Source organism: Tiliqua scincoides, chromosome 2, assembly GCF_035046505.1.
Source record: "Tiliqua scincoides isolate rTilSci1 chromosome 2, rTilSci1.hap2, whole genome shotgun sequence".
NCBI classification, from domain to species: Eukaryota; Metazoa; Chordata; class Lepidosauria; order Squamata; family Scincidae; genus Tiliqua; species Tiliqua scincoides.
The window spans coordinates 224,683,116-224,703,014 of NC_089822.1; positions in this window are offsets into that span (position 1 = coordinate 224,683,116).

Sequence of the window (19,899 nt, forward strand, 5' to 3'; positions counted from 1 at the left end):
AGAAACTGATGGCTGTTCAATAAACTGACTATGTTCTTGGAGTTCATATGGAAGACATATAGATATAGCATGTGAAATATGCAATACTATAGATTGCTTAAATATCTTTAGATTTCCTTTTCCCCCCTTTTTATTTTTCCCCTCCTTAAAAAAAAAAAAGATATATCTTTTGCAATTATTTTGTTTGTATTTATATTTTGTTTTTAAATGTATTTTTTTTCTCTCCCAAAAATGGAAAAAAAAATCCTACACAATAGCACCCACCTTCACAAGCACAGCTGTGCCCCTAGGAAGAGATCAAGCTGGGGTTCAATGGAATCCTTCTCCATGCCTCTCTAGTTGCACGCACCTGGGTGTGTACGGATTGCAGTACACTAAGCATTACTCAGAATGCGAGGCCAGAAATCCGCCCACCCATCCTTCTCCCCCAGGGCTCCAGCCTGCTAATTACTCCCAAGCTTCATGGGAGGCACCTGTGTGCTGAGTGTAGATGGCTTCCGTTCTTGCCCTTGTCATTTTTATATGAAGTCTGCATATTCTATGATTATAGAACGGGGGTGTCCACACTTTTTGGCAGGAGGGCCACATCATCTCTCTGACACTGTGTCACTGTCCCCTCTGGCCGGGGGGGGGAATAATTAATTTACATTTAAAATTTGAATAAATTTACATAAATGAATATATTAGAGATGGAACTTATATGAATGAGTGACGGTCTTGCAATAGCTCAAGGCCTATAAAAGATCGTGTGCAAGGCAAGGCTGGCCTTTCCTTTGCTGCCACAGCTGCTTTACAGATGTGAAACAGCAAGCAGCAGAGGGAGCCCTCATGCAAGAGGTCAGACAGTTGGTCCTTGCACTGAGAGTAGTCGCATTGGACCGGCACGGGTTCCAGCAGGTCTCTGGAGGGACAGAGGCTCATGGAGACTGAGGGCTCCCTGTGGGCCAGATTGAGGGTCCCTGAAGGCCGCAAATGGCCCCTGGGCCGGGGTTTGGGCACCCCGTTATAGAAGATCTGTTCTATGGTAGAGAAAGGGGGGCATTCCTGACCCTTTGGAAAATGCCCCTCCCATCACTAGGGCCAGTTCAAAGCATTTTTTCCTCCTGCTGTAGAGGGCATCCTGCCCCCAGGCCTCTGCTTGAGCAGGAAGCTAATGGTCTGAACTTTGTAGCTTAGCATTTTTCTTTACATCTTTTCTTCTCCTCTTCCTTTCTTTATGCATTTTTCTCCCCTGCCTCCTTAGTCAGGGCTTGGCCTTCACACGGCAAAGGAGGGGGTTTTAGGCAGGCTTTCTACATCCATGGCTGTGGTTTGTAAGAGCCTTTTCCCCTGCTTTACTGCATGAGGGAAGACAGTGGCCTACGTGCCAACGGAGGCCTGGCAGGCTTTCCCCCCATGCTACTGTGCGAGGGAGGCCTGTGGCCTATATGCCAGCTTAAACCTGGTAGGGGCTCCTGACAAGAGTGACAAACAGAGAGGAGGGCATCCAGCAGCAACCTCAGAGCCCCTAGTGTTTTTGACAGGAAATGTGACTCACTAGCGCTTCCTTATAGTCAACCCTGCCAGCGCAAGAGCCCAGGAGGGCTCGGCTTTGCCACCCTCAGTTCACAACAGCGTTGACAAAGCTGTGGGAGAGCCACCGAGTTTCCTGATCCACCTCTCCCACCTGCCCCTTCTCACCCTATGCCTTTGTGGAGTGTGTAGAGTAGGATGAAGTGCATTCTCCCCTGCCTCATGCTGCACCTACACTGGGCCAACTGCACAAGAGCCAGAAGAGGAGGGAGAACATGGCAAGCCCAGCATCCATGAGATCTGGTGTAGTGCTGGGGACAAGTTTTCTGGGGTGGGAGGCAATCCTGGCCAGGTTGAAGCCCCCCAAGACAGCTGAACTGCCCCAAGTCCCAGTGATGCTGGGGCCACTACTTCAGCAGCCTTGCTCAGCCATAGTACAACTTCTGGTCCAGGGGATGTGGCTGAGATGCAGACTCCAAACTGCCTGGCACAGAGGCTCTGTTCCTAACCAACCTCAGCGGGGAGGGCAATAGAGACATGAATGGCCCAGGCCTAAGTGCCCAAGAAATTGCAACCCAGTCTCTTTAGGTTTGACCCAGCAACCCCTCAATTTCTGAGTCAGCAGCATGTTCAAACTGCCCTTGGTAGGAGGGTGAGCTATAGGGATGATGGTGAGGGCACAAAAGAGGCTGACATGGACTGGCCTTTTCCTACAGACTTGGTCCCATGGCTTCTGGGTAAGTAATACAGGTGCTTGATCTTAATCCTGACACAGAGACCAAGGCGGCACCAACTTATTCTCAATGCATCAGAACAATGCTTCTCCAAGGCCAGGTTTGGCAAATGGTGGCCTTTCCTTGATGCTTTCCATTGAGCAGTAGAGGCAGAGTTGTTTTGCTGGAGGTTAAAGGGATGTTCCAACTCTCCAGGACAGTCTGGGGGCAGGATGGCTTCTACAACAAGAGGAGACTATGCTTTGGATTGCCCCTGCCTCCCATGGTGGTGGAGGGGGCCCATCTGCCGAAGGGTCAGGAATGTCCCCTTTCCTCTCTCCAGAACAGAAATTCTCATGTTGAGAAATTCCCATTTTCTGTAGAAACAGTTGGCCTGTTAATTTCCAGGCACAATTCAGCAGAGTGCAATTATTGGCCTTTAGAGCCTTTAATATCCTAAGGACTGCATAACCCAGGGAAGTCTGTCTTTATATGAGCAGCAGTTCTCTCTATTAACACTTTCTGAGAAGCCCTGATTCAAGTTCAGTTTCCTGGATATATAAAATCAATGAAGATATGTCTTTTCTGTCATGATCTTATTATAATTTTGCTGGAGAATGCCAGGGTACGTTTTAAATATACATAGCATGTGTGTCTTTGATCAAATTTTCCTTCACGTTGAACATAATGACATTCCCTTTCAAAAGGATGGAAGAATTTTGTTTCTGCATACATCAATACAGAATTTGGTATATTACGAGATGACTGCCTACACAGATCCAGTAAGTGCCTTTCAATGATGATCTTCTAGCTTTTCCTTTACTGATGATATGCAAAAAATGTATATTTCAACAACGCCAACCATCTGATCAAAGCTGCGCACACAGTTTCTGAAACAGAAATGGGAAGTGAATACAGCCCTGGTGATGGATGTAGCCATCCGGCACTAGAAGGGACTTGTTTATGTGCATGATTCTGGATCCAATAAGAAACCTTGCTTCTGCATATGCATCCCCTCATTGGAACAGATTAACTGACAGCCCTGAGCTGCTACCATGGGATCTTGCTACCCAAAATGGCTACTGCGGGATCCTGATTGCACCCAGAAGCCACCAGTGGCTTCTTGGGTAAGGGAAATAGCCCTGGTAAGGGAAGTAACCCTGCAGTGGGACTACTTGATTCTGCGGCAGCTTTTTAGCCGGCGCAGAATCAAGAAGTCCCTTGTTGGGCCACGCAGCTCTGCCAGTCCTGCTCTCCTTCCGTCCCCGCTCCCTCCCCTGCCACACCTTCCCCTGCCCTCCCCCCACCCCAAAACACCTCCCCTTGCCTCCCCCCACCCTCACTCACCTCTCCACCGCCTGGCAGTCTGCATGAGCGCTGGGTGGTGGAATGCTGGCCCAGCGTGGGCTTGCACTGGGCTAACTCCGGTGCTGGGCCAGCAGTATTGCTTGCAAATGTGCCTTAAGGCACTTTTGTGATAGTGCTTGCTGGCAGTAAGCCGGTGCACCAAGCACAGGATCAGACCCTGACTAATCCTGTGGATGTCTACTCAGAAGTAAGTCCCATTGAGATATATGGGACTTTTTATCCCATATAAATGAGAATAGGATTTCAGCTGAAGATAATTAAAAAATAGCTATTACAAGAGAGATGGTACCAGTTTTATAACTAGATTTATTTTCTACTCAACGTGTAAGTTATCTGAATACTCAGTTCATACTGTGGGTTCAAAATTACAATAGATTACACAGGTTACATATCACCCCTGTTTGTGTTATCCCTAATATTTACTCATGGTCATAACAATTATGGCATGTCTGAATTTCTTATTTGCATAATAAGAATTTGATATCATTAAGGTAATTTGATTCTTGTTATGGTGATCTATCAACATACTTCTGTCACCTTATTTCCGAAACGTATATGGAAGTGTGCTCTCAATGGGTCCGTAGACTGGTTTTTAATTTTTTGGTTTTATCAAGTATGTATCTTTTCAGGAATTAAAGACAATCATCAATTGATTTAGGTAATTCATTTAAGACATGACGTGGCCCAGAAACAACTGATAATCATGTGTCAACGACCCAAATGCAGACAGATACATTTCAGAAGTTTACCTGCTCTGGAATTGATCTACAGTGTGGATACCACGAATGATACCAACGTTTTTACAAGGCTTGTGAGTAAAAGAACAGTGGAGTAGTTTGTAGGCATATGGTGTGTGACGTATTTCTGAAAAGAATTCCATTATTATGGCCCGTCTTTTACAAGATTTCTTTACACATTTCCTTTGAAGTCTTTAGGGAAATGGTCCATCTTTGTTGTAGGATAACTCTGGATAAATCCCTGGACAAATTCTGTAGGACAGAATGCTGTGTCCAATTGTTATGCCAAAATTGCTTTAAAATGTGCAAAGTTACCTGTAAAAATGATTATGTAATTTAAAAAAAATGTATACAATGAGTTCCTAATCTCATATTACTTAAATCAGTGGTTCTGAAACCTTTAGCACCAGGACCCATTTTTTAGAATGAGAATCTGTGGAAACCCAATGGAAGTTATGACATGACCAGAAGTAACATCATCAAGCAGGAAAATTTTTTAACAATCCTAGGCTGCAATCCCACCCACACTTACCCCGGAGTAAGTCCCATTGACCTCATTGTTAAAAGCATATACAGAGTAGCCTGTTAAAAGTACAGATCTGTAACATTTCCCCAAATACAGTCACATACCACGGTAGCATCAAGTCTAATCTAAAAAATAAAATATTGAAATGAGTGGGGACCCACCTGAAAATTGGCTCGTGACCCACCTAGTGGGTCCTGACCCACAGTTTGAGAAACACTGACTTAAATAATTCTGACAGGCCCATCTGCTAGCACAAACATAAGCTGGAAAGTGTTTATATACAGATTAAAGAAGCGATGGGCTAGATATGATCAACTTTTTCAGTTTTTGGTACTTATGAGAATTCCTGGGAGAACTAGGGACCCAAACTTTTCTGGGCCTTGAGCTGCCAGAACTAGTGTTCCAGCAGCATTAGGCCCTTTATGGTGGTGTGAAAGGCAGGCCACTGTGGGGTGCTTCTGGGCCATTGCCATAAATGGTCAGCAGTGTTGTGTGCAGAGCAGCAGTTCCCAGAGACTCCATTGCTCTCTGTAAGTTGGTGGCAGGGGTGTGTTGTGAATGGGAAGGAGGAGGGCAGGTGGCAGGTCGGGGGAGGGAGGAGTGGATCTCAGTGGCAGTGAATTACGTCAGGATACTATTCCCTCTTTTTGAATCCATCATGCCCATTTTCACTCCTTGGACTGACACCAGCTATATAGCTGGCATAGGTCCAAGGAAATCCATAGGCCACCAGAGAGGCCTCAGAGAGGTAAGGGCAAAATGTTTTTCATTTCCACTCTCAGGGCTCCTGATCACCCACCATTGAATACAGCACATGTCCCATTGGCACAGCTGCATCGTCACTAATGGTGGGCTGTAGGTGACTGCCATAAGCATTCTCATAACTTAGAATGCATAATGTAAAGCGTCTGCAGATCTAAACTGAGAAATAATGTTAATAGTGAGAGCATGGAGCAATCACAAGAAATGGTATGGAAGAATAGCGCTGAAGAAGGAACGCATATTTGTAGAAAAACAATTGTATATGGGAATAATTGTTGCTGTGGTCTTTCCATCAGCCTTTTCACATAGTCATTGCAAAATAGGTAAAACCCAAGGAGGGAACTGAATGGAGAAAGGTTAATAGATTGATAAGATACGCATGGAAGAATGTTTCCGACACAATGGGATGGCAATCTGACCTCCCTTCTCTTCTTGAGTAGCATAGTTACAAAGGACAGATTGTTTGCACATACCAAACTAAATTATATGCATGTTTCAGAACAATGTACTGTTTCTTGGCATGGAATCTGGAGCTGTAGATATTTTACATATTCCAGATAAGGATGACCAAATAGCATTTTCCAAAGAAGATATGAATCATGGTAAGATTTTTTTATTGTATAAGATTAGGGGTCGTTTTTAAATAGTATTTCACTGAACTTACAAACCGGAGGTGGAAAACTGTGAGCTTATTACACTGAAAATATGAATGTTTATTGTGGGACTTCTGGCACTGGTTAAATTAATCCTTAAAATAAGAGTTTAAGAACAAGGTTGCCCCAAGTTTTACTTAGCAGACCCTGCCAGTCTGGAATCTAAGGGTGTGGATCGGCCAAACTGAAGCACTTTGAAGTCACTGATTTAAATGAGAGTAAAGCATATGCTTAACAGCCCAGTCAGCATGTTCTGTTGGCGGAAGCTTCTGAAAACATCCATAAAGCACTTTCTAGCAGTGTTCTGAGTAGCACACTGCCAGAGTCCTGTCAGGAAGGCCGGGGCCTTCCCACGCATGTCACCAGCACTGCAGAGACCTGCCAAGGCAGGCAAGATGGGAAAAGTGGGGGGAGGGCATAACAGGGGTGGGGAGGGCAAAACTGGGCAAGGAAGGGGTGGATCTGGCAATGATGGTGATGCTGGAACTTTCTCCCTTTTCTGCAGCTTCGCTGCCTTCTTTCTCTCCTCAGGCTTGCACTAGTGAAATCTCTAGCACAGATCTGAGGAGACCTATTGCACAGTGAGAGGCTTACACAGGGGTAAGGAATTTAAATCCTCTTTGCCTGCTGAAGTCTCCCAATCTGCCCCCCTCCCCACTGGCTACAGCATGCCTGTTTTTGGTGCATCTGCACCAGTTGGGGATGAAGAAGGATAGGATTGGGCTGTAAATCTCTTATCATGAGAATGCATGGGACTACATAGTACTTAAATGTGTTGAATTTTAATGGATCCCATCCTAATGATATTTTGGTGACTTTTGTGTAAAAAGACTGCTGAAAAAACCCAGATCCGGTTCTATAAATGGCACAAACTAAAATTCTGAAAGTAATGAAATCATTTGTGGAAAATCCTTATACAAAAATATTCTTCCTTAAGTAAAAATTTTTGCCCTGAGGTTGTGTTTGGCCAGCAGTTTAGCACAGAGCGCATGGCTACAAAATGTCTCCCATTTCCTACCCTCCTTGCATTTGGCTGGGACAGGACAAGTCTTTGCACTTTTAGTAGTAGTTGCCTTGCATCAGAGTCCCTAATCATCCAGTCACATTTAACTTGCACACCTTGGCACTGTGCCTTGCATGCTTCTTATAGGACCTCTTTCTCATCTGCTTGTGGTAGCCAATTGACTCCTCCTTACACATGATAGTGGCACAAGACTTGTGTGTAGGTGGCATACTGCAGATCTGAATGTGGGTGGAAAGCAACACTTGTTTGTTTGGTTCCCACACTCATGACCATAGAAAACTGTACAGCTCATCTCCAGCAGTTTCACTGTGTTGTAAAACTAAGCAAAGTTTCCACAAGGAAATTCATAGTGCGAGAAATGCATGTTGTAATTATTCAATTGTTTCAACCACCTACATTTTCCTTTACAATTCTAAATCTCATGCCTGAATTATTTTCTGAGTCAATACAATAGGATTGTGTAGAGATATTTTTAGACTTGTTAATGTTTGGCAACTAGCTTCAGGTTAATCTGAATGAGAGTACAATCTTAACCTGTGGTGATACAGCCAGGCTGCAGTGGCCTGTGTTGTATCATAAACAGGTTAGGGTACGGGATAGGATATTTTCCCCCTTACCCTGTGTAACACCCCAGCATGTCCTATGGGGCTACTTAGATCTGTGCTAGCTATTTTTCTTATTAAACATTTTTTCTTATAAAATTGTTCCAGGTTTTTTTTTTCTTATTAATCTTTTTTTAAACTTTCAGTTGATTATTCTGTTTACTAGTATGGGGGGGGGGCCCTGTATCCGTGGATCCCATATCCATAGTTTCCATTAACTATGGATGTGAGTGGCCCTTCCCTGCACCCTCATAATGCCTTTTAAAGCCATAAAAACGTCACTTCTGGTTTTACTAAGTATCCTGAAGTGATTTTTGGGGGGACCTGAACAGCCATTCTGAGACCCACAGAAGCCGTGGGCGGACACGCTTGGAAGACCCTCCAGAGGGTGAGGAAGAGGCATTCCCAGTATCCGCGGATTCAAGTATCAGGAACGGGGCATGCCTGTACTGTGAACAAGTGAAATGTTACAGAAGACAGTGGCCCTCATTGGATCAGTTTCTACTTAAGTTAATGGGCAATTAATACATGTGTTTGCGTGATGAATGTACTGCTAGTGTGGTGTTAGGAATTCATAGTTTAATCGGAACTAGAATGCCATCCTAAGAAGAATATTAGCCTGCTTAGGGCTCCACGTGGTAGACATAATATTTAAAAGATCCTTACCATATGCATCACTTAGGGCGCAATCCAAAGGCAGTGGCCTAGGTGTGCTGGCATAGTGTAGGCCATATCCAGGGGCTACAGGTATGCTGCATCCAAAGGTGCTGGAGCAGTTGGCTGGCGTAAACACCAAAGGAGATGGAGGGAAAAGGCACTCAGGGAATGGGGCGGCGCCGGCGCAGCGTCTGGGACGCGCCTGCGCAGCACCTGCCAAGCGACCGAGCCCGAGCATCCCTCGCACCCAGTCGTACCACAGCCAGGAGGAGGGCAGAAGTGTGGCATGGACAGTCAGAGGGCCCACCTCCCGCACCCACTACACCCCAGCAGGGCACCTTGGACCCCTGGGCATCCTAAGGAGATGGTGATGGCATTAGCTCCCCAGGGCTGCTGTCATTGCCGCCTCCATGTCAGAACCTGAGTTGGGGCCGGCAGCTGACAGGGCAGCTCACACGCTTGCGTCACAGGGCCGGCGGGGACACCGGACCGGACTGCTGGTGCGGGCGCATGTAGGCTGCCGCTCTTGGACCTGGAGACCTGGAGGCCTCCAGCCTGGTAGCATCCTTCCTGGTGGGGAATAGGAGGCACCTGCTCACAGCCAGCAGTTGCCGGGCTGGGTGTGGCACACCGTGAGGGTGGGGGATGGGGAACAGGTCCTGCTGCAAACCCACCCGCATGCTGTCCTTGGGGGGCAGCAGCCAGCCTGGATGCCCGCCCTAGATTGCTGCTGTGTGGAGCAGGGTTACAGTGCCCCACCCCCCACCCCCTGCTTACCTGGCTGGAGGCTCTGTTGGAGCAAACCTGCAAGGAGAGAAGAACTGAACAGACAGACATGGTATGGTTAGCACCCAGTGCCATGGTAGGCTGTTTTTGTTTTGTGTGTGTGTCTGTGTGTGCAAGGAATGCTCCCCACCACCTAAGCCCCCCCCCCGAGAGGACAGGGTGACATAGCCCCAGGCCACGCACCCTGTTCTCTGAGAGAGTGTAGGCCCTGGGGTGGGGCTTTTACGGGGAGCAGATACATTGGAATCGGTTGCCAGAGTTGGGCCATATCCTAACCTTGTCTGGACAGGACAGTGGCTGAACCAGTCTGTGGCTGCTGAGTGTTTTCCCTGCTGTAGGCGCTTGCATGGACCCCTATGGGTCTCCTCAAATCTGCACTACCTCCACCGTTGGCACAGCAACCATCAGCATCTGGGGGGCATGTCTGCCTGGGGAACGGGGGTTTGGATATGGCTCTGCTGCTCTGCTCTGCGGCACGCCCTTGGAACAGCCCTAGTGCCAGGCGTCCTGCGTTGGCACAGCGCTTCTCCCAAGTTGTGCCATCCCAGTGCCCAGGGGGTGGCGCCAGTGGTGCGCTGGATGGTTATGCTGCCGCTCTGCCAGTGTACCTACTGTTGCGCCAGCGCTTCTGTCGTTCCACCAGCACAACTGCAGGTTAGGATTGTGCCCTTTGAGTGTAATATTTGCACACCAGGCTGTGGAGAAGGACTGTTTAGTTGCTTGCACACAGGGAATATGGCATTTAAATCAGACTGTACACACCTAATGATCCTGGTCAGTGTTTTAGCAAACTCAGCTGTGAACCTGGCCTGGCAATTAATAAGCTGCAGCTTTGATGCTAATCAGGACCATAACATTTGCTTTCATTTTTATGCCTTATACTTTAGGAATCTAATCTCTGGATTTAATTATGCTATATAAGCAGTTACCAAGAGAGAGAGAGAGAGAGAGAGAGAGAGAGAGAGAGAGAGAACACATCCTAGGAAAAAATCTTTATTTTGTTCAGTCCCAGATGCCTGTTAAGCATTGCTTTTAGGAAGGAAAAACTTGCATGTAGAAATATTCAATGGATTCAGGAGGCTGAATTCATTGATATAACTATTTTAAAGAAAATATTACATGTTTTCATATGTCACCATTATCAATGAAGAATCCAGACACAGAGTGACAAACAAAACCATATGCTAAATGATCTAGGTCAGTGGTTCTCAAACTTCTCTACAGTTTTACTCCGGAGGTAAGTCTTTGCGAGGGAAGGGGAGAAGCAGAGAAGCAATCCCCAGGATCACATCGCTAACGAGGGTGTAAGGGAGGTGCTTATACCGGTTCAACCTTGTTATGCACAAATTTTTTATACCCGGATTTGACTCAACAGGAATGGCCACTGCAGATGAGAAGGAATGTGCTGATCCCTGGAAAAGGGGAAAAATGCATCCCTTTAAAATCAATTTATAAAACTGCTTTTCTTACTGTTGTAGAGACAGTCATGCAAGTGATTACACGTATAACTTAATTATCCAAGAATTTTTCACCCGTGGAAAAATCCACAGATTTTTCTATCTCAATGTGATGAGAAGGGCCCTTTAAATTAAGGGAAAACAGTCATTTAACAATAGCCTGTTAATGCGAGAGAGGGCAGCTGGCTGACAATCCATCAATCTTTCTCCAGACTTCACTCCAAGGCAGGTGACTCCTGCCTTCCCCCTGAGCATGTGAATGAAAAATAATCACTTTGCTCTGGGTGAATGGGAGGGTCGCCGGCTCAGGTGAAGACTTTCTAAGGTGTTTGATGGATTGTCTGCCCAATGTCTCTGTTTTACATCACAAAGGTCAGCAAGGCTGTTTTTAAATCACCTAGCAAAGGAACAATGTTTTTAAAATGGATTTTATTTGATGAGATTTTTGCCATCCATGTGAGTTCTGGTAACGGAACCCAAATAATGAGACTCAATCTGTACTCACGGAGGGCTACTACATGCTGCAGGAGGTGCGGGGAGCCCCACGCAGCCCTCTGCAGAGCTCTTCGAAGCTTAGAATGCTCAAATGGAGCGATTGCAAAGCACTTCCTAGTTGCGTTTGCACACAGGAAGTGCTTTGAGATCACTCTGTTTGAACATTCTAAGCCTCGGGGAGACCTGCGGAGGGCTGCACCAGGCTCCCTTCAGCTCCTGCAGCTTGCAGCAGACCTCCGTATATGCATCCCCCTTACACTCCCGTTAGCGATGCGATCCTGGGGATTGCTTTGGTGGGTTGTGACCTACCAGTCTGAGTACTGCTGAGCTAGGCAAAATTTTATATTCTTGATTGTGGTACAATGCTGATCTTCTTGTACTCAAGGGTGTATTCAAACCCAGAAATCAGATATTTAGAATTCCTCAATTATACCAAAGTATTATTATTTTTTTTAAGAGGAAAATGAACAAAAGGATCGTTCTGATTATTCAGAAAACTACCACATGGGTACCGTGGTAGCTGTTGACTCCTGCAGGAATCTGTCTATCTTTTTAAGTTGTGGGTAAGTACCATTTCCTTGTTGTCTTAGAGCAGGGGTGTCCAAACATTTTCGCAGGAGGGCCACATCATCTCTCTTACACTGTGTCGAGGGCAGGAGGGAAAAAGTTAATTTACATTTCAAATTTGAATACATTTACATAAATGAATATATTAGAGATGGAACATATGAATGAATGAAGGTCTTGCAGTAGCTCAAGGCCTGTAAAAGGCCTTGCACAAAGCAAGACCAGCCTTTCCTTCACTGCCACTGCTGCATCACAGATGTGAAACAGCAAGTAGTGGAGGGAGCCCTCATCCCATAGCTCAGGTGAGAGGTTATTGGACGAGCATGGGCTCCAGCAAGTCTTTGGAGGACCAAAGGCTCATTGGAGACTGGGGGCTCCCCAAGGGCCTGATTGGGAGCCCCTGACGGCCACAAGTGGCCCCCGGGCCAGGGTTTGGGCACCCCTGTCTTAGAGTGATAAGAACATAAGAAGAGCATTGCTGTATCAGGCCAAGTACTCATCTAGTCCAACTTCCTGTATCTTATAGTGGCCTCACACCATGACTCTGGGAGCACAAAAGACAATATTACCTATATCCTATGGCCTCCCTTTTGCATCTGATATTCAGAGATAGGCTACCACTAAAACCAGGAGGTTGCATACAGTCCTCATGTCTTGTAACCTGTGACGGACTTTATGGAGGAAATCTGTCCAATCCCTTTTTAAGGGCATCTAGGCCAGGTGTCACCTCAACATCATGTGGCAAGGAGTTCCACAGATTACTCACCTGCTGGGTAAAAAATTCCTTTTTTCCAACTTCTCCCCCAAATGAGATTTAGTGGATGTCCTCTGCTTCTGGTGGTGCGCAAAAGAGAAAAGAACTTCCCTCTATCCACTGTATTCATCCCCTGCATACTTCTATGTGTTTCAATCATGTCCCTCCCTCAGGTGCCTTGTTTTTAGACTGAAGAGCCCCAAACCATTGTAGCCTTTCTTCATAAAGGGGGTGTCACAGTAACTGTCTTCTGCACCTCCATGAGGTGGGGGGGCAGATAAATGAGTGGGTTGCTTAAAAAGCAAAGTGATGAAAAGACAGCAAGGAGTTGAAGAAACATATATCATACTATGAAATTAATAGTAGGTCAAACCAATCCTAACCTGTGTTGGCACAGCCAGGCTGCAAAGCCTTCGCTATATCCAGAACAGGTTAGGAGGCAGCTGGAGGTTTCCATCCTCAGGAGGACCTTCTAGGAACAGATACGGTTCCATTTCCTTCCTTACAAGGCCCTTATGTGGAAGGAAGTAAAATGTTTCTGTTTCTAGTGACCTTCATGAAGAAAGGCAGGTAGATGGAGAGGCACCACAGAGGAGCCTTTCTGGACTCAGAGGGGGCTTGGAGGCAGGCAGGTAGCTTGCTTAACTGAAGGCCCAATCCTATCCAACTTTCCAATGCCAACATGGTGCACACTGCTTGAGGTGGAGACCTTGTCAAGGTAAATTGCAGCTGCATTAGCACTATAAAGTGTAAGAGAATTGGGCCCTGAGGCTTTGTTAAGCAACCCACTCATTTAGCTGGCATCTCTGCCCCCTTGTGGAGAATCAGCTAACTGAGGCTGCTATTTAACAAATGCCGCAGCTTGTGCTGTGTGTATAATATAATTGTGTGGAAAGGATGCACAGCATACACTCTTGAGGAATGTTGCTAGTCTCATCGAAATTCTTTTTGTCCCCCTTAAAGTTGACGTACACAGGAACAACTGGAATGGGCAAAGTTCACTATGTATTTTGCTTTTAGGTAACATCTCAGCTTCAACTTTAAAACTCAGAAGCCTCACATAACTGTCGCTAATACCGGTGGAATCATACCCATTATAAGGAAGCTCTGAGAATATAATTTGTTTGCTTAATGGATATAATGATCAGGCAAAACTCCCTAGTAATTTAAATGAAGCCATTGAATTATGCTAAGTAAATTGAGCCATTACGATGCTGATGTATTATGCAGCTTCTCTGGGATCAGCCTGCGGGGCCTATTTCATTTAGTATTTATAATAGTGACATGGGGAAAGAAATTAGATAGTTATTGATAAAATGTGTGCCTGCTATCTGGATAAAAGGCATTGTTAATAAAGACAAATAATGTGAATTGATTCAAGATGCACTGAATGACCCCAAGAAATTACTGTGTATCGGGCTGTGTATAGTTTAATTTTGCTCTTGGAATTCTCTTCCTAAAAATGGAGGAAATTTTAATTGACTCACAGTCTGATCCTATCCTGGGCTGGCCCAGAGCATGCAATAGCACTGGTGCACCCTCCAGCATGCTATGGGCCAGCCAGGCACTGACAGGGAGATAAGTAAATACCTACTCTGCTGATACCTACTTTGCTGCTGCCTGGTCCCCAATGGGCCTACTTGGTTCTGTGCTCCCTCTTTTGCTGGTGTAAATCTGAGCAGATCCAAGGGTGCATGTTGAGCCTGGCCTAGGGACATTAGATACTGGCACCACCATTACTGTCAATATCTGACCTGCCATAAGAACATAAGAACAGCCCCACTGGATCAGGCCATGGGCCCATCTAGTCCAGCTTCCTGTATCTCACAGTGGCCCACCAAATGCCCCAGGGAACACACCAGATAACAAGAGACCTCATCCTGGTGCCCTCCCTTGCATCTGGCATTCTGACATAGCCCGTTTCTAAAATCAGGAGGTTGCACATACACATCGTGGCTTGTAACCCGTAATGGATTTTTCCTCCAGAAACGTGTCCAATCCCCTTTTAAAGGCATCCAGGCCAGATGCCATCACCACATCATGTGGCAAGGAGTTCCACAGACCGACCACACGCTGAGTAAAGAAATATTTTCTTTTGTCTGTCCTAACCCACCCAACACTCAATTTTAGTGGATGTCCCCTGGTTCTGGTATTATGTGAGAGTGTAAAGAGCATCTCCCTATCCACTCTGTCCATCCCCTGCATAATTTTGTATGTCCTCCCTCAGGCATCTCTTTTCTAGGCTGAAGAGGCCCAAACGCCATAGCCTTTCCTCATGAGGAAGGTGCCCCAGCCCAGTAATCGTCTTAGTTGCTCTCTTTTGCACCTTTTCCATTTCCACTATGTCTTTTTTGAGATGCGGCGACCAGAACTGGACACAATACTCCAGGTGTGGCCCTACCATCGATTTGTACAACGCCATTATAATATTAGCCGTTTTGTTCTCAATACCTTTTCTAATGATCCCAATCATAGAATTGGCCTTCTCCACTGCTGCTGCACATTGGATCAACACTTTCATTGACCTGTGCACCACCACCCCAAGATCTCTCTCCTGATGTGTCACAGACAGCTCAGAACCCATTAGCCTAGATGTGAAGTTTTGATTTTTGCCCGAATGTTTACACCTTGACACACACCAGCCAGGTCAAATCCCCTGCCTTATCCTCCCTCAGAATACCCACTCTGTCAACCTACCTGCTTCAGAGGAATCTCAGCACTTGGTTGGTGCATACATGGGCAGAACTGCCAACCTTTTGCAATGGTGGCCTCCACCCATGCACTGTTACCAAATGAGCTGGTTTTTAGAATTAATATATGTTGCACAGTTGACAGCTCTGTTGGAACATAGAATCTTTAGATTGGATAACAAATTGGCTTAATGAGAGACCCCTCCTTCGATAAAGAGACTAAGAGAGATGACTTTACTCTGAGATCACAGTTTTATTATGAAAGTATAAAGATAGAAATATTGCATGCTAATATGTTTCTATGCCCTAAAATAGTGTATTTTGGTCCTGTTCCATGGGTGTAGTTGCATGAACTGTATGTATTTGATGCATCTGAATAAATTGGAAAGGGTCACTTGAAAAGGGAAGGTTAGGAGCCCCTACTCTTCCACTCTAGTTGTTAGCCACTAAAAACTGGGAGAGAGAATGGGAAACTGGGGGGCGGGGATGACAAAGAGGGATAGTAGGAGGTTTCCAAGAGCCATTATAGCTCTTGGCAGGAGGTCTGTTCTAGAGGGTAGAGCCTTTAGCCCAAAGATATGTGGCAGGAGTGGGGATTTGCCCAGGGCTAGATACTGGGAACAGCTAGAATGCAAATGTTCACATGGCAGGGAAAATGTTTGGGATTAGGGTTCTGTCATAGTACAAGCAGGAGCCTACATTGTGACACTTAAAATGCAGATGTTTTACAATATAATGGGTAAAAAGCAGAGATAGCAGTCATTTGGGGTGGGAAGTGCAAATACAAACAGGAGGTGATACAGGGAAACAAAGGAGGGAACATTCAATGGGGACAATACAGTTAGATCACACAAATTGGATTGTCTTCTTCCTTCCAGGGTGTGATTGGAAGGAACATCACAGTCAGAGGGTCCTGAGGCTTGACCAGAGTTCTTCTGGTGGGCCGCTGTGAGATATAGGAAGCTGGACTAGATGGGCCTATGGCCTGATCCAGTGGGGCTGTTTTTATGTTCAGGAACATAGCCTGTGGCTCAGAAAAGCAGTGTCCTTGTGTCCATTTTGTGTGTATGAATTCTAGGTCGAATAGTTCATCATGCTAGGCTAGCATTCATATATGTTGGCATGTGAAATCTTCCTTGAATAGCATGACCAGAAATGAAAAGGAAAGGGGGGGGAAACTTACTCATAACGGCACTGTCACAGTGGCTGCTGCGCTTGCAGCCTGCACCTTGCACTGATGGAGAGCAAGTTACGTCAGTTCAAGGCCCAGATAAGATTAGGCTATAAATGGTTCGTACTGTACTTGATTTGTGATTTAGTGTGTCTTTATGATTTTGTTCCATTCCCCAAACTTGAGATTTCATTTAGGATGGTATCTCAAAATGTTTTGTTTGTTTTCTAGTTCGGATTTCGTAATAAAGCTATGGGACCTTCAGAAGAAATTGATTGCGGAGATAACTCTTGATAATACTTTAAGTACAGCCTGTTTCCTGAATAATTCTGGAGATATTTTATTAGCTTTCAAAAATGACCTTCATCTCTTGTCTCATGATAAGATACTGGATTTACCAAAGCTAAGGATTGCTCCTTCTAAAGTCCCAGCAGCAGGTAACATGCAATACTACGTCAACATCCCAGTTTTTTGTAATATTGAATATAGAGGTAGCCCAATTTCATCAATTTTATTCAGAAATAAATCCTTCTATATTCAGTTGACATTTCCAGATGGTTGGTTTTTTCAAAAATTTCACATACTGTGAGTAAAAGTATTACTGTGCATAAAAATGTAGCCTTATCTTACAGGTATCTTGTCATGACAAATCAGATCCTGGTTTGATATCTCAGCTAGAACAAACTAGAATTTATCAGACTTGGAAGCAAAGTCAAATTATAGTTAGTTATAGGCCCGAATGGAAATGACTAATTTCTTTCCCACATGCATGAACTTCAAGACTCAAGTTCTCAGTATGGTTTGGCATGATGTTTGAACATGCCCTGTGTGGGGGAGGGATATTTTTTAAAAGCCCACCCACACTATTCCAAATGTGGCTGAACCATAGATTTGTATAGGCGAATTTTATTACTAGCATTATTACTTATTACTTTATTACTTATTCTCAATCCCATTCCTAATTATCCCTAGCATGAAATTTGCCTTTTTCATTGCTGCTGCATGTTGATTTTCTGTTTTCAAACTGTCCACTCCAGTTCCCAGATATTTTTCCTGATTCATCACCAACAGCTCAGACCTTATACCTGTGTATGTGATTGAAATCTTTTGCCCCAGTGAACATCACTTGACCGTTATTGATACTGAAATGCATTTGCCATTAGCAAAACCTTCCTTCAATTTCCTTAAACCTTTACTAGGACTTTAGACATGGTGTCATGGTACTAACCATGGTTGAGAAGCATTGAAACCTGAAGATAGTTAATATTAATCTTAGCTCCCATCTTAACTGTAGTTTGCAACCAGGGTTTGAAGAGGTGTTTGTGTGTCAAAAATCCTGGTTTGTGTTAGCTGTGGTCAGTGTAGATATAATGATGATCCATTAAAGCCAACAAGGGAAAAGAGGAGGGATTCATGCTGAAGGGGTGGGGGAGTGAATGTGATTTGTTGAGGATGACACCATAATTTGCAAACCATAGTTTGTGGAGGGCCAGCATTTGCATCTACACTGGGTGGCAATCATATCTGGCAGTGTAAAGTTTCCTATCAGTGACCCTGAAGATTATCATTTGTGTTCTGTTGTTCATTAGAGTGAAACACAGAAACAAATCAACAGTTAATATATTTGTGAATAGTAAACAGGACTTCTGGGATTGTCATTTTCAGGGATTTTTTTAAGTGTCTGCAATAAAATTTGATTGCTGTCTTTTGTCTTATGGTTGTTAATGTAAATACTACAGTTGTGTTCTCTCTTCCAGAATCCTTTATTTTTGAAAGTCAAACTTCAGATGAGCAAGAGAAAAACAAGGCTGATGTCTCCAAAGCTGCTGAGATGGAGTCATATCTGGTATGTTCTAACATCTTTTAATGTGGTTCATTGAGAAATATATGAAGAAACCAACAATGAATTCCAAAACTCCACTTGTTCGTGGAGAAGGGAATCACACAGGCCAACACACATTTTGCTGTCTTAAAAGTTTGACCTATTCCTGGGTATATTTGGGGTGCTAATTTGAAAAATGGCACCAGTTTTTCCCTATCATGTCTAGTTTCAAAGATCCTCGTTTGTTCAAGCAGCTTCTTTGTGAGGAAGCCACATCACTAGCGAGGCTATGGCATATCTCCAAAAATAGATGTGATAGAGCAAAACTGATGCCATTCTTTGAATCAGTACCCAAATTTATATAAAACCACCATAAATTTTGAAAAAGATTTCCAGCCTTCAGATTTGCAGATCTGTGTTATCAAATAGCATCTAATATTCAGTGCAAAGCCTGCCACCCTTTGTTAGTTAAACGACACTACAATAATTCAACAAAGTGTCTCTAATTTTAGGATGGTTTTAAAACCCTTTGACTGTGATCCTTACAATAATATCATTTTCTGTATGGTGTATAGAACACTTGATTGTCATATTTTTTAGTTAGAGTAATTAAGTAGTAGGTTTCTTTCTCACAAATTACTTATTTAGCATGTGCTTTGGTCAAGATTAATTTCTGGTATGTATGTATGTATCATGCACTCTGAACATCTGTAATACATATTTCTAATGACTAGAAACATATGCAAAGAAGTATTATCAGAAAGGTGATTGATTTTATCATATTATTTATGCTTTGCTATTTTTCCAGATACCTTACAAGGGATTTTCCTTCACTGAAGACTTCACATCGGAGTTGTTGGTTTTGCCAAAGAAAGAAAAGGTTAGGTAACATGGGCCCCACAAAGTAATGAAGCATGTTCCACCAAATTGATGTGACCAGTGTGATCTACTGGATAAGATGCTTAACCATTCAAATCCTTGCTCAGGCTTGAGTGGTCCAGGGCAAATCACACTCTCTGCCTAAACTATTTCACAAGACAGTAATGCAGGCCCTCTTTCAGGGCTAAGAATTAAGAGCATACTTGTTTATTTCTGAAGCTGCGTTAATTGTGGTGTGTTACTATAGTTGGTAATTAAAGAGAATATTAAAAATGCCTTTCCTTTCAAACAATTACCAGTAACATCCAGTTTGACTATCACAAAATTCCTGAGACTTCAGTTATTTTCAGATATTAAATTTAATTGTGAATGATTAATTATTTAATTAAATATAAATGATCAAACAATTAAAGTTATTCAACCAGTTGACAATAGTAGTAAAGATATTATGTTTTTCTTACTTTTTAGGGGGGATTACCAATGGCTTCCTCAAAGATCTACTGCTCTCCTTGTACCTCAGAAGCATCCCTAAAGATCTACGATTTTCTGCTTCAGCCTAGTACACCCAATTTAGAAGAACAAGACAAAGCTGAACGTAAAGGCTTTGAGGAATAATTAAACTAAAAAGTTAACATTATATAAATATGAACAAATTACCCATTCCTTTGATGGGCTGGATTTTGGTTTCTGGGCATGCCATTTCTTCCATCCTCAGAAGAGGTAT